Below are 12,206 nucleotides of genomic sequence, written 5' to 3' on the forward strand. Positions count from 1 at the left end.
TGGGTATTTACCCTAAAGATACAAACGCAGTGATCCGAAGGGGCACGTGTACCCGAATGTTTATAGCAGCAATGTCTACAACAGCCAAACTATGGAAAGAACCTGGATGTCCATCAACAGATGAATGGGTAAAGAAGATGTGGTATATATACACAATGGAATACTATGCAGCCATCAAAAGAAATGAAATCTTGCCATTTGCGACGACGTGGATGGAACTAGAGCGTATCATGCTTAGTGAAATAAGTCAATCGGAGAAAGACAACTATCATATGATCTCCCTGATATGAGGACATGGAGAAGCAACATGGGGGGGTAGGGGGATAGGAGAAGAATAAATGAAACAAGATGGGATTGGGAGGGAGACAAACCATAAATGACTCTTAATCTCACAAAACAAACTGGGGGTTCCTGGGGGGAGGTGGGATTGGGAGAGGGGGAGCGGGCTATGGACATTGGGGAGGGGAGGCGAACCATAAGAGACTATGGACTCTGAAAAACAACCTGAGGGTTTTGAAGGGTCAGGGGTGGGAGGTTGGGGCAACCTGAGGGTTTTGAAGGGTCAAGGGTGGGAGGTTGGGGGAACAGGTGGTGGGTAATGGGGAGGGCACGTTTTGCATGGAGCACTGGGTGTTGTGCAAAAAGAATGAATACTGTTACGCTGAAAAAATAAATAAAATGGAAAAAAAAAATATCCCTTCCTCCCTTCACCCCAATGATCGGCTTAACCCATCCCTACGTAATCATTGTTCTGCCTTCTGCCACCATAGGTTCCTTTTCCTTGAATTGTGTCAGTGGAGCAATACAGTATGTACTCTACTTTTGCCTGGCTTCTTTTACCCAGAGTCATTATTTTTTTTTAAAAGATTTTATTTATTTACTTGACAGAGAGAGATCACAAGTAGGCAGAGAGAGAGAGGGAAGCAGGCCCCCTGCTGAGCAGAGACCCCCCCCCCAATGCGGGACTCGATCCCAGGACCCTGAGATCATGACCTGAGCCGAAGGCAGCGGCTTAACCCACTGAGCCACCCAGGCACCCCCCAGAATCATTATTTTGATATTCGTTGATTTTGCTGTGAATATCAGTAATTCATTCCTTTATATTGCTGTTTATGTCCATTGTATGGACATACCACAAGGTGTTTATCCATTCACCTGATGATGGATAGTTGGGTTGTGTCTGGTCTGGGGTCCTTACAAATAAAACTGGTATGAACATTTGTGTATAAGTCTTTGTGTGGACACATATATTATTTTCGCTTGGGTAAGTAGCTAGGCGTGGAATGACGGAATCATATAGTAAATGTATGCTTAACTAGTTAAGAAACAGCCCAACTGTTTTCCAAAGTGGTTGTTCCATTTTACATTCTCACCAGCAGTGTAGGAGTGTTCCAGGTGTCCCCCTACACTTGGTGTGATCAGCCTTTTTAATTTTGTCTTTTTAATAGTGTGTTATGATATTTATCTTGGCTTTATTTTGCATTTTCCCAGCAATTAATGATGTTGGTCATCTTTCCACATATTTATTTACCATCCGGAAATCTCTGGTGAAGGGTGTCTTCAAACTTTTTGCCCATTTGTTATTGGGTTGTTTGTTTTCTTGTTATTGAACTTCGGTTCTTTATATATTCTGGATTTGTCAGTAGTTTCTCCTAACCTGCTTATCTTTTAATTGTTTTTAACAAGGTTCTTAATTTTCATGAAGTACACTTTATTAATATTTTCTTTTGTAGATTGTGCTTTGGATGTCATATCAGATCCCTACTTAACCCTAGCTCCCAAAGATTTTCTCCTAAAAGGTTTATCATTTTTCTTAAATTTCATCTAAAGAGTCCCAAATACTGTAAGTCCATATTCATCCTTTACTTGGATACAAGTCCCCTCATCATCACGGCCAACTCTCTATCATTTTTATATTTTTATTTTTTTAACAGATATGTACGTATGTATGTATTTATCAGAGAGAGAGCACAATCAGGGGGAGCAGCAGGCAGAGGAAGAAGCAAGCTTCCCGCTGAGCAGGGAGCCCGATGCAGGACTCGATCCCAGGACCCCAGGATCACAACCTGAACTGAAGGCAGACGTTTAATCGACTGAGCCACCCAGGCATCCCTCTCTATCATTTTTAATTCTGACTGTAGATTTCAGTGTGCCCACTCTAGCAGGAGTGATTTGTGGAGACTTCTGGAAATAATGCACTTGAGAACAAGCGTAAAAACATGTTTTGTAAGCCTTCAGACTCTCACTCTTCTCTCTCGGCTGTTAATCTTTCTCATTCTAGTGATAAGTAACATCTATTCTACACCACTGCTCTCTAAAATTTTACTTGACATTTAATAACTGTCAAAATTCAGGGACCTCTATAATGTTTGATGTTAGTAATAATCATGGTATCTCAATCCCAAATCATTTTTAACTTAGATCTCATCTTCACATGAAATTTTAAAAATTAACATTATAATTCACATATATATTTTAGTTGCAGAAAAGTAAGATAGTGTGAACAATAAAAGACTTTCAAGCTTAAAAATACATTACATTAGGATAAAACTCTCTGGAGGAAGTGGAATGATCCACACCTTTAAAGGGTAAAAGGAACAATGTAAATTTTCCAATTGTTAAAGTGGAACCCTTCCTGTATTTTTAAAAATGCAGTACCTTTTAGACTATTAGTTGCAGTTAAAAGAATGGTTTTATTTTTAAATGTCAGTATTTACAATATGCTGGCAATTACATTCTTTGTGGATCTTTAAATTTGGATGGAAATGTCAATGTAAAAATTTTAAGTGTGTAACTAAATTCTTTAAAATTCTTTCAGAAACTATGTGGTAAAAAAAAAAAAAGGAATAATTATGAACCATTGCTCTACCCCACAGCACCTCGTATAAAAGAGGTGTATGCGTGGCACTGGCTGAGTGCAGGGCACACTCCTCAGAGGAGGGATATGTATTCAGGGAACTGGATTTACCTCAGCACGAAGACTGTTTCTGCATAAGCCCCAGGTAGGCAAATGTGAATGTGTCAAACTCCTCTTTTCTCTGAAAGGGAATTTAAAGATAAAGATCAGAAGCCAAACCAATATTTTATCCTGTGAATGGAGAATCTCCTTGGTGGGGCATTTGGGTGGAGGGAGGAGATGGAAGACTTCGGCCAGGAGAGAGTTCTGAGGAGCACCATGGGTATCCGTGAGCTAGTGTACTCCCGTGGTTACGAGAGTGGGTTACTTCAGCCATCTTAGCAAGATGGTGTGACTGGATATGTGGGCTGGAGCCTAGAGAGGGGGCAGCCAGGCCCCTATTCCCCCAGCCAGCCCCGTCTCTCCATGGAATCCCTGTGTGTCTACTCCATTCTTATATTGTTACTGGCCGATCTAATCTTCATTCTTTAGCCCAAATCCCATAGAGAGCCAATCTTTGGATTAGCTTAGGTGATTTCCCTCTGGGATTTTGGGCAGAGTCCTTCATGCCAGGCCACCCTGTGGCAGATAGAGTCAATCACTAGTCATCCTTAATGTAAAGACCAGCCTAATGGGAGGAAGACTGGGGTGGGGGTGGGGGTTGTTTCAGAGATTTGGGACCAATAGCCTTGAGAGGAAGGACCATGACTGGAGCATCCATTTGAATGTCATTCTCTGGGGTTGAGATGGAAGTCCAGTCGTCTCCATGCTTGCTTGTCCCAAGCCTTTCCCACAAATTAAGTTGAAGAAATGGCCTTAATATCATTATTGTAGGAGCATGGTCCTATATAGACATTAAATTAAAGCTCAAGAAAACACAGGAACTTGGAAGTCCACAAAGATGCCCTAAGCCTCAGAAGGGAAACTGCTCTTTGCTCAGATCAAAGTACTAGAAGTAGAGGGTCAGGAAGGAGGCCTGGAGGAATTCAAGGAAACTCGGGCCTTTTCCTAACTCCTGAAATAAAGAAAAGGGTGAAAGAAGTGTGTGTGTGTGTGTGGTGTGGGTGGGGTCATAGTATCCCAGGGAGCTTTGACATACAGGGCTTATCCAATTGCTATTTTAAAGAACAGGGACCCAGGAAACCTGGAATTTTTGGCAGATAATCTTTGATGGCTCAAGAAGAAGGGGCGTGATGGGACCCTCAAGGGAATTTTGACATGGTGCCCTAGGTTACCAGGGCTATGTAGGCAAGAAGGGAGCTCCTTGGAGATGAAGGGCCATCAAAATCACCTTGCCTGATTGTCTTTCCCCCCAAGAATGAGCCCTACTGTTAAAACTAGAGAATTAACTCTAAAAGAGACAGAAAAAAACTAGAAAGTGCGATGCCATGTTCCAGTAAGTTGGACAATGTATCAAATGTGAATATTCTTTGAGTGATGCCTTTTTTAGGAATTCACTCTTCTTTTCCAGCTGTACACATCCAAGGATCGAGCCTTGCAGCACGGTTGATAACAAAAGACCAAAATGCAGCCGGCAAGTCCCATCACTGGGGTTTGGTTAAATAAATGGGGTGTAATTGTCAGGCAAAAAAAAACCGTGGAGCACTCTGCAGGGAAAGTGGCAGAGGGACAAGGTGATGCCGAGCCACATGCAGGCAGGCTTCCATGCCGCCCACCACGCAGACCGGAGCAAACACTACCATCAATGTGGGGTTCAAGTTGAGGCCAAAGCCAAGGGGATGCAAGAATTCATCTGCAATTTCATCCCAAAGAATGAAACGATTCTTAACGGTTTTGCTATTAAAGTTGCTATCCGTCACATTTTAAATGTTGACATGATGGTGCAGGAGCCGAGGTGGCTCGGGATGGTTACCCACGGTTTTGTGACACGGAGTCGATGCTCACGTCACTGGGAACAGCAGAGAAGCCAGATATTTTTTGGATATTACATTTTCCTATGTTTCTTTCTCTTCTCTATTCCCTTTATGTTCTCTTTTCGGTCTAGATCAAAGGGGATTCATCATAGATATTGTACACGATTTGGTAATTTTTTCTGCTTATGAGATGTTGAAGTAGAAATGCTGATGTTCTTTTTTTAAAATCCATTTTCTTTTTCTTTTTTTTTTTCAAAGATTTGTTTATTTATTTGACAGAGATCACAAGTAGGCAGAGAGGCAGACAGAGAAAGAGGAAGGGAAGCAGGCTCCCTATTGAGCAGAGAGCCTGATGCGGGGCTCAACCCCAGGACCCTGAGATCATGACCTGAGCAGAAAGCAGAGGCTTTAACCCCCTGAGCCACCAGGTGCCCCTTAAAATCCATTTTCTTAAGATGTAAAAATTCCCAAGTAGAATTTATTCTTGAAAGACTCATAACCGAAATGGAGTTAAATACCCAGAATTAAACAGACTGCTTCAAGGTTATTTTGTTTAACATAATGAATGCTATAGAGAGATGCCAACCCAGCTGACAAATATTAGAATTATTATTTAAACAAATCTCTATTATTCTGCCCTGTAATATTGTAAATTGCTTAACACATGTTGGTTCACAAAACCCATAATGTTCTTCCTAAAGTTCTCCTGCTCACATTCTCTTGCATTACTTTTTTTAAAGACTTTGTTTATTTGAGAGAAAGAGAGAGAGCGCAAGCTCATGCACCAGTGCTGGGAAAGGCAGAGGGAGGAGGAGAAGCAGGCTCCCCACAGAGCAGGGAGTCCGACGCAGGACTCCATCCCAGGACCCGGGGATCACGACCGGAGCCGAAGGCAGATGCTGAGCCAACTGAGCCCCCTATGCACCCCTCTTGCAGTATTCTTTTTAACTCTGGGTCTTTTTCATGTTTATTTGCTATTTTAAAGTGCTTAACTATGTTTGAACATAAAATTACCAGCTTTCACAATCATTATTATTGTGGCATTTTACTTTTATAATACTAAACATACATATATCATTCCACTGACAAGATTTGAAAGTATGAAACATCGAGTTTCACTTAAAGATTTATCTAGACATTTACAGTGAGTGTCATGTCTTAGCAGTAAATCTGAGAGGCATGCCTGTGCCTACTGTGGGAGTTGATGTAATTTGGTCCAGCAGCAACCTGTGTACCCGTGACTGTAGACCAGGCACAAACTCAGGGCCACTATAAATGACAGTGAAGTACACAGTCAGCACTTAGACTTCTAAAAGCTGAGGCAGAAGGCCAAGTTTTGGCTGACTATCAAGGGTAAAGTCAGACTGGCACATTTTATGTGCACACACAAAAATGTACCTATTTGCACGTGTCTTGTTGCCAGCCTCTATCTAGCTTAGAGAAAGGGAACTTGGGGCCCAAGAATCAAGAATAGGAGACCCGGTGTTCACTGGGTATCTTTTAGTACTGTTTTCTGTTTTGTTTTGTTTTACTCTATGCATGTATTCCTTTTAAACACCTGCTATATTCATTAAAGAAATTAATTTAAAAATTAATTTAAAATTAAAAAAAACATATGTTAATAAAAATTTTTTTAAAGAAATAAAGAATACACACACACACACTGAAGGGAAGTTGTGAACTTACCTTCAAGTAAAGAAAGGCTGCAGATGGTTAAGTGGAAATTTGGCTCTATCTTGGTTATCCCTGGTTATATCCGGGAGAGTTTCATGACACAAGCTATTTGGGACACACTCCTCTGGGAAATCAGGGAGACTTGGTGGGGTGGGGGAAGTAGAGCCTTGTGTTTTTGAGTGCTCAATGTCCCGGATATGTGGGGAGGGGTGCTATGTCCCATCAGCCCCTGGACACTGGGTACAGTCCTAGGGAAAACTGTCTCTTTTATTAACGTTTTTAAAAGATTTTATTTATTTCAGAGAGAGAGAGCACACACACGTGTGCACAAGCATGAGCAAAGCAGGGGGAGAGGGAGAAACAGACTCCCCGCTGAGCAGAGAGCCTGATGTGGGGCTTGATCCCAGGACCCTGGGATCATGACCTGAGCCGAAGGCAGAGGCTTAACCGACTGAGTCCCCCAGATGCTCCCAACTGTCTCTTTTAGAGTGTTTGGGAGGACCTCATGAGTAGGGATGAATTTTCCAATAACTTCAGAGATAGGACTCCACCCCGAGGCCTGAAACCGCCCTCCACCCCCATGCAGTCACCAGCATGGTCACCACAGCCATGGAATTAGAGTCCCTGCTCCTTAAGCATTGGTCATCCTGTTGGCAGCTCGGGATGAGGAGAGAGGCCTTGCCTGAGTCCATGTCAGACTGGCCAAGCGTTCTCCAGTGAATCATCTGGGGTGACCTAGTAGTGTAACTGAAGGCACAGGAGGACCTGAGCGGAGGGCTAGCTAGGACTAGAGCAGCTGGGCCCTGGGAGAAGGCCTAGGGCCACAGACACCACCTATTTGAAAGACTCTCTTGCGGGACAGAATCAGGCCTTAGGAACTCACAGGACTGCAGACCAAGACAAGAACCCACGGCTTGGTACCAACAGCCGGGTGTCTCTTACCTAACAGAAGCTCCCCTTTTAGAATGTTGCCATTCCGGGGTGCTGGGATGTCTTCGTCGGTTGAGAGTCTGACTCTTGGTTTCAGCTCAGGTCATGATCTCAGGGTGATGGGATGGAGCCCCATAGTGGGCTCCATGCTCAGAGAGGAGTCTGCTTGAGATTCTCTCCCTCTCTCTCTCCCTCTTGCTCCTCCCCCAACTTGCATGCATGAGCTCTCTTAAATAAATAAATAAATAAATAAATAAAAGCTTTAGAATGTTGCCATCTTAGGAAACAACATTCGTCCAGCTGGCTCTCCGAGAAAGACATTTTCCCCAGTTCTGTGTGAGGACAGTGAGTTCAGGAGGCGGATCTCTCCAGCAGAAGACCCAGCCCTGAGTAGCCTAGCAGAGTCTGAGACACGTTATAGGTGGCAGAAAAAAGGCCCAGCGCCAGGGTGACACCACAGCACTTGGCTAAAAAAGAAAAGACGGAAAAAATACTATGTACAAGATTTTTTCTAAGCTCTGGGATCCTGGGCCCAACCCTTCCATTTCATCGGCCAGAAAACTGACCCACAATGAGGAAGAGATTTGCTGAGGCCACACAGCTGGTGAGTGATAAAGCTAGAGACTCTGAGCTCTTGACCATCTGTGGGTCCAGCATCTCCCAGCATCTCCCCCACAACAAATACCCAGAATGGCTATTATGGGACAGGTGCCTGTCCATTGCCAGCTACCAAAGCAAGTTTGGGTCAATATCTTCTGCCCCCAGATGACACATACCAAGTAAGACTACATTTTCTTTCTTTTTTTTTTTTTTTAAGATTTTATTTATTTATATGTCAGAGAGAGGGAGAGAGAGTGAATGCACAAGCAGGGGGAGCAGCAGGCAGAGGCAGAGGGAGAAGCAGGCTCCCTGCTGAGCAAAGAACCCCATGTGGGACTCCATCCCAGAACCCTGGAATCAGGACCTGAGCTGAAAGCAGATGCTAAATGGACTGAGCTACCCAGGCATCCTTAAATTTCCATTTTGAATATAGAGGCTTGAATTGTGCTGTATACTTTGGAATCAGGACTTGGAAGCCAGCACCTAGTTGGAGAAGATCTGACCCTCACCCAGGGGTACCGCCTCTTGTCAACAGCACCTCCCTGGCTCTGTGGGGAGATCGTCTCCTTGCAAGATCAATGGGCTCTTCACCTTGGATGCATGAAGGTTATGACTGACTTGCTCAGAGACACAGCTGTGATCCAGGGGAACCTGTACTCTGGGCATAGCCATCCCCCACTGTGGTCCGTCTCTGCCACCCAAGAGAGAACCCCTGGGTTGTATTTTCATCAAAACCTCATTTGCCCTGACAGGGAGCAGGGACCCGTCTGTATTTACTTCTCCCAGAGAAATGAACCTCTCACCTCACACCCTGTGGTTTTTCTTACTCTTAGGCATTCCTCTCTGCAGAGCACAGGATGTGAGCTCCCTTAAGTCAAATCTCAAACAAATAGTTCCCCAGCCTAGAACTACCTTTACTTCTCTAAGGTAACAGCTTGTCCAGGGCTTTACTTGGTTAGGGTCACTGACACCGTGTAAGGTGTACAGGAAAGAAATGTGTCCCCAGGCTCTATGTTCTTGAGCTTTATGTTGCTAACAATGACAAGACTCATTTAAAAAATCCGAACATTTGTGTGTCCAAGCAGACATATGATCAGTTCGAGAAATATTTCAATCTTTCTGACCAAGGATTAATATGTTTACATACAAGAGTTCCTTTGTATACTTTATATGCAAAGCAGTAGGGAAAAGATCACCACCTGAGAGAAAAAGTACAGAACACCTCCCTTAAAACATAGACATGCAAATGACCAATATGTCTATAGGGGAAATGGTCACTCACTAAATATATTTAAATGACAATTTAAGCAATTGCACTTAAAAAACTTGATAACAAGCACATGGATTCTCTGGGTTGAAATTCTGGGACCCTCACTGACTAGCAATGTGACTTTGGGCAAGTTACTTAAATTTATTAAACGTCAGTTTCCTCATCTGAGAGTTGGCCTGCGAATAGGACATCTGTCTAAGGATTGCTGTGAGAACGGAAGAAGGTGTGAGTGCCCTCCCCCTGATCCAGTGTTTGGAGGGGATAGGACTTATCAATGTTGGCTACTAGGGTTAGTAATCGGGAAATAGGAATATGCTGCTGGAGGGAGTGTGTTCTCATAAGCAAAAGACCTGGCCGGAGACGTTGAGACCCTTCACTCCTGGTAATTTATCCTAAGGAAATAAAGTCAGAGATATGGATAAGAAGTTCCCTAAAAGTATTTTTTTGCTAAAGAAAATTTTGAAACAAATGAATGGTTTTAATAAATTATGATAAATTTATGTAATAGAGTAGTATATGTCTATAATAGAGTAAAATTAATGTATGTAATAGAATAGATAAATCTATGTAACAGAAAAAGAATTTATATAACAGAGTGTTTTAGGCCAGTATTTTTCAAATATTATGCAAACTTTTCAAAGTAAACCTTCCTCCATGGTGTAAACAAATGAAATATATAAAAACTGAACTCTCTCTTTCAAGGGGGGAAGGGTGGGGATACAGTGGTACCTGTAGAGCTCTGTAAACAAGGTCCTCTCTCCACTCCCTGACCCTTTCCTAGGGCAGCCCCTGAAAGGAGTCTGAGGCTCCCAGAATTTTTAACAATGTGGGGAAATAGGGACATAATGTTACATATCAAAGTCAGAACAATACCTCTGAAACCAATAATACATTATATGTTAACTGAATTTAGATAAAAAATATATACATTTTAAAAATCAGAATAAAAACCATGTATGTGGTGTATCTTAATTTTATCAAACTCACACACAGCTATTAAAAAAAAAAAAAGCCTGGAAGAGAATATAATGAAATAATGATGGCTATTTCTTGGTTGGATTTTGGAGAATTTGTATTTTCTTTTTATAAGATTTTTGGGTTTTTTCGCCCCCAATTAAAAAATTTTTTTTTATTATTTATTTATTTTATAGGGGAGGGACAGAGGGAGAGGGAGAGAGAGAATCTCCAGCAGACTCCCTGTTGAGCTCTGAGCCTGTCAGGACTTGATCTCATGATGGAGACATCATGACCTGAGCCAAAATCAAGAGCCCAATGCTGAACTCACTGAGCCACCCAGGTACTCATCTCCAAATTTCTTTAATGAACATATACCATAGTTATAATCAGAAAAAAAATCATTTAAAATGTTTTATTCCTGGGGTGCCTGGGTGGCTCAGTGGGTTAGGCCTCTGCCGTTGGCTCAGGTCATGATCTCGGGTTCCTGGGCTCAAGCCCTGCATTGGGCTCTCTGCTCAGTGGGGAGCCTGCTTCCCTTGTTCTCTGCCTGCCTCTCTGCCTACTTGTGATCTCTGTCTGTCAAATAAATAAATAAATAAAATCTTTTAAAAAATGTTTTATTCCTTTCTTTCCCAATATCTACCCAACATTCAGTTGGCAACAAAAGTTAGGGCTTGTCCATTTAACGCCTCCCCATGATTAAAAAAATAAAAAGTGTGCTATATCTTTATTACAAGCTATGCTTAGGTCTATCTACAGTGTTTTAATTACTACAATTATATAAATATCATAGTTGCACCAAGTGACAAGCAATGATTACATTTCCTATTCTGTCTGCTCTTTTGTTTTTCCTCGTGTTAATAATTATCTCATATTTGGAAGGAAGGGGTTTTGACAAGGATGGCACAGAAGAAGGGGATCTGGAGTATTTGTGAAAGCTCTGTCTCTTGACCTGGATGGTCATTACAAAGGTATTAACCCTATACACAGTCCTGTGTAGTTTTTCTGCACCTGTATTTTATTTTAATAAAAAATGCTTTTTAAATAAATCATTTAAGAACCAAAAAAGTGCTTTTTTTCATTAGTTTTCTTTGGACCCAAACTTAAGTCTTTCCATACACAGTTTTATAAAATAACAGTTTTTTTAAAAGATTTACTTATTTATTTTAGAGACAGTGTGCATGCATGGGGTGGGTTGGGAAGGGACATAGGGAAAGGGTGAGAAAATCCCAGACTCTGCTAAGCATGGAGCCTGACAAGAGCTCAATCCCACAACCCTGAGATCATGAACTAAGCCAGAATCAAGAGTTGGACACTTAACTGATTGAGCCACCCAGGTGTCCCTAAAATAATGGTTTTATAAAATAAATCTTCATATAACTTTTTATACAAATCTGCAAGGTAATATGTCTGTTCATTTTTCCTGGCTCTCTCTGCATGCATGCTCTCCTCCCACACTAACCTAGATTGTTGCTCTCTGGCCTGTCACACCACTGTCAGCCTGATATCTGTCCTCATCCCCGTTCTGTGTTACATCCCCTTTCCCTTGGATCTGCATTTTCTTTGTTTTCTCTTGTTTCACTGAAATAAGAGTACATGTGATATATGTTTTTGTGAGATTCTTCATGTCCAAAATGTCTTTATTCTACTCATATGACTCATAGTTTGGCTGGGTATAAAATTTACAACAAAATATTATTTTTACTTTGGAATCTTGAGGATAATTTCCACTGCATTCTAACTTTAAATCTTGTTAGTAAAAGGTTTATACTATTCATATTCCTAAACTTTTTTGTCTGCTGGAATCTTCTCTTCAAGGTTGTTGTTTTGAAATGTCACATGTCTGTCTCTTGGTCCTAGGTACTGATCTGAAGACCTTGTCTTTTGGTTCTGGCAAATTTTCCCATAGTCTTTCTTTGATAATTTCCTCCTGTGAGTTTTTCAGTGTGCTGTTAGACCTCCCAGATTGATCCTTTATTTTTTTTAAGATTTTATTTTAAAAAGA

The sequence above is a fragment of the Meles meles genome, chromosome 4, assembly GCF_922984935.1.
Source record: "Meles meles chromosome 4, mMelMel3.1 paternal haplotype, whole genome shotgun sequence".
Taxonomy (NCBI): Eukaryota; Metazoa; Chordata; class Mammalia; order Carnivora; family Mustelidae; genus Meles; species Meles meles.